This window comes from Saccoglossus kowalevskii, chromosome 6 (genome assembly GCF_978046115.1).
Source record: "Saccoglossus kowalevskii chromosome 6, keSacKowa6.1, whole genome shotgun sequence".
NCBI lineage: Eukaryota > Metazoa > Hemichordata > Enteropneusta > Harrimaniidae > Saccoglossus > Saccoglossus kowalevskii.
The window spans coordinates 25,076,484-25,080,996 of record NC_140646.1 but is presented as its reverse complement, the minus strand read 5'-3'; positions in this window follow the sequence as shown (position 1 = coordinate 25,080,996).

The following is a 4,513-nucleotide window of genomic DNA, read 5'->3' as shown; positions in this document are numbered from 1 at the left end:
TATGTGTACATACGTTCTTACGGTATCCACGGGTATCGCTAACGTAGCAACCATGAGAAAATCAATCCGCCAACCCACCATCATTATACAATGAAATATGCTTCAAAAATCTAATAACGTGTATAATTTGTTTGACATAAAATATAGAGTTATATATAGGATTTGTGTTCCCAATTAATGCATTTTCAAAGCGTTAATTTATTGATGAATCATTTGAACTACATTTCTACTTGGCGGACTGAGCCAGCAACTATGAAGTGATTCGTCTCAGCGTAGCTTGCACCGGTTCAGTGTTTGAAAAATGAAGTTCCGGTTGTTGTCCTTAGTAACTCAAGATAACACTCCGATTGGCCAAACTATTAAGTGGGCGTGTTTTGTTTTCCATATATGGATGTTACTTGACAGGACCCGCGAAACATCAGCATGCCATCATCGCTTGAAAACGAGAATAAAATCACCTGATTCCACTTGATATCGGGCATCAAAATAAGCAATCAGTCGAAAGCCAGGAAACGAACTATTTACTGCACACTCCATGTCCATTGTCCACAATAGTAAAATCACGTTTTTTTTAGTAACCGTGGTAAAATCAAGACAAATTCCACTCATTATATTTAGACGCAAGTTAAATCATAGCAGTGTCTATCAATCGTATGGCTCATATATAATGAATTAAATAATAGACCCTACAAACACACACTGGTTGATTTATTTGAAGAATACAGGAAATATTGGTATTCAATAGTATGCGTCCACTAATATTCTTATTAGTTTATCTTTAATCGGGAATATATATATGATCAATGTTATGGTGCACGTTGCTACCAACCTGAACAATTCAAGCTGTAGCACGATATTTCGTCGCACCCCCGTCCCTGGTCAACAAACAGTCGCGATATCTACGAGCGAGTCCCGGGAGCCAGAGTCGTTGATGTATGTATTACATGTATACACGTCATCTTTTGAGTTACGTGTCGCTTGTTAGTTTTGTTTGTAGTGGGTGGTGTTTTATTTTATAAACAGGTGGCCAACATTTGGGACTTGGTAATTATTAAACGCTTCTGCCAAATACACATGGAGATATATATATATATATATATATATATATATATATATATATATACATATATATATATATATATATATATATATAGCAATTGCGGATGACTGTTTGTGGGTGGAGTAGGCATCTACTCATATCCCACGAAAACAATGGATAACTCTGACCTATTTCTTTTCAGATGACAGAATAGCAATCATTTATTAACTACTACACTAATACTATACGCGCCCATGCTATACCATGGAGGTATTTCTATCTCCATGGTGGCTATACATAATATGATTTTACATTGTAAAATAGACAAAATGAACACAACGAATACTTCGTGGATTCCCAGCACCGTAACTTATTCACACAACAAACTCAAAATATCGACTCCGTTCCAAGGTTCAAATAATTTCCTCTGAAACGTTCTTTGGTCATGTACTTTTCAATTTAAACCTCACCTAGTACTTCTCGGCCAATCACAGTGCCCAGTTGCCGGACACAAACAAAATTGTCCAGTGTCCGAGTCGCTTCATCAAGTCAAATCCCTTTGTTCTAAAAAAACGTACTCGGGTTTTTTTATATAAATTAGGCCAGACTTTTTTATTCCTTATTTCTCGAGTTTTCATAAGGCAATTTTTTTGAGAAGGGCGGAAAAAAAAATAATTCTTTTTTTCCATTAGATTTGTGTGATTCTCAAAGAATTGTAAGTGAGATCATTGATCGGAGAGAAGAAATGAAATAAAATGTTATTCCATGTATAACGTTGTTTCTCATCTGCACGAGACTTCGGTACTTTGATCATGATACTCCCACGAAAATGCAACTTGGATTTGTTATGCGGCGGGCGGTGAAAAAATGAAGATAAAAAAAAATATTTTTTTAGCATTTTTTTTGCGCTTACAAGTCGGCGGGCGCGAGAAATTACGCTGAAATAAAATGTTATTTTTATTTCATTTTCAGCTCTTGTTCATTCGGCGGGTTCGCGAAACAAGGGATAATAAAAGTCTGGCCTTATGATATATAAAAGAAAAACACTGACGAAGTTTTGCTGTGCTAAGAAGAAATCACCAAAACTGAGCTCGAAATCAGAGCCCAATGACAGCAGACGATGTAGCCTGTAGCTAGAACAGGATGTCACAAGTTGATAATTATGCGGCTTTTGAGTTTAGGGTCCACCCATGATTGAGCTCTTTTTAGCTTCATGGTCCATCTGTTTCAATTCCAGTACACAAATGTTACAAGAATAATGACTACAAATTCATGGACACACAAATCTGGGGCGTTTACTTAACATACATGTGGTTCATCTAAAATACAATAAATGTTACTGTTAGACACAAACCTCAGATAGCAACAAGATGAGTCAGTGAATATCAGTGCGCATTTATGGTGACCCGGATTTGTGGTTATTTTTAGTTTGAAGGATATTTCATACCAAAGTTAGTTATTAGCTAAACAATGGTATAACATCTGCTATACCATCAGCAATGAATCGAAGGCAGTCCTCATTATTTTTTTTATTGAGTTATGGAAAATGTATTTTCTCCGATTTGGCCTTCAGAAATAAATGTTGAGTAAAAATACTGTAAAGTACTTTATTTTCGCTTGGAATTTATTTTCTCTATTTTCGCTAAAGGAGTGATTCAGTGAAAATAAAATCCAGCTAATGTACCTTTACTCTATATTCTATATTCAACTTACCAAAAATCAGTGAAAATAAATTCCATACAAAATCCCCAAAAATTCTTTTCAGCGAAAATTAATTCCAGCTAAAATAAATTATTTCACAGTAATGTATTTTACAGAAGATGCAACATGGAAGCCATATTTGCAGTAGTAATGTCAATTTTGTATAACTGAGCGTCAAGGAGTTTTGTTTGTCTTTCTACTTTTTTTGAACAGAGAGGCTCAGTGAGAATTTGTTCTGTTCACGATTTTTTTTCACAAAATCCTCCAGCCCCCACCAATTATTAAAATACACAGGTTCCAATAAAGACTAATTCATGGATTGTAGAAGGTACGATTAGAAGAGTATAGAATATGCAGAATTCGCTTTCTTCTCATTTGCATACTACAACCTGTGTCTTGTTTGGAGTTCAATCATATGTCATCAGTGTGCCATCTCATATGAAATCATAAGTCAATGGTATTACCTTGTTCTCTTGCCTGGAATAAATTTGCTTTGGAACCAAACTCTTGAATACTATAACACACTTAAAATCAAATGTCAAAATCAAAAATATTTTGTTATGAATCGCCAACTAAATACATTTGACATATTTGTACTGTTGCAGCAAAAATACATTTATTCAAGCTCATCAAAATAATATTTATAAACAGAATGCTAATTGTTATTTTGGTCTCTAAAACAAAGCCAAACCTGAAAAATATAGCTGACAGAATCGTCACACAAGTCTTTATACACAGGCTGCTAATGTTTTGCTTTGGAACTGCCGAAATGTGGTCACTATAGGCAGGTGATCTTTATATAGAGGTGACAGTCTTGAATGTATATCATGCTGCCTATTATAAATTTCATAATATAATTAAATATTCTTTTTAATTTTGTTCATTGGGGATTGAATACTCATCAGTAGGCTGAATATCATTTTTTGAGTAACTGGAACTAAGAATACCATTGCCATAAGATTATTATATTGCCCTGTAGTTCAGACTGTCTTACTATTAACTTCTAGGTATGGAGACTATTAATAAAGTATGTAACTGAAATACGAGACAGTGGGTTGAAAAGTTTACCAATGGATACAAGGTCGCTTACAGGAGTTTTACCAAAAATAATGTTTTAATCTGTAAGCGTCTGAATAATCAGTTGGTTATACCACAAATTTTCCCATAGAGAATTTTGCCAGTTTTTGGTGAATTTTTTACAAATACTATTGTGGTTGCTGCGTGCATGTTATGTTCTTTTTGTGCAGTTGACTTATGATTACATGGAAAGATGAAAATAAACTATGCAAATTAGTATGTAAACCAAAACTAGATCGTTGCATTGTCTTTATCTACCAAGATTCACTTAAATAAGACAAGTACTTGAGATATTGATGGAAAAACTAATTATGCAAATCAGGTAATAAATGTGCATAGATTTTAATGTAAAACTAATACAGCCTGCACAACGTCTGAGCATTTATGTAACAAATTTCATTGAAATGTGTAAAAGCCGACATTTGGCTAATTATGCAAATCAGGTAATTGATACGCAAGTTTTTAAACCAAAACTAACCAGGTCTTTGAGTTGTCCTAGAGCATCGATGTATCAAGTTTCATTGAAATCTGACCAGCGATTCTTGAGATAATGGTTTAAACAGACATACAGTGTAACAAGGACTACAAGGACTCCCATTTTGTGCTTTGCACAGGAATAAATTCTTCAAATATGACTAAAACATCAAATACAAACCTGACTACGCAAGTACATTATACAGAGTAATGACACTAAAA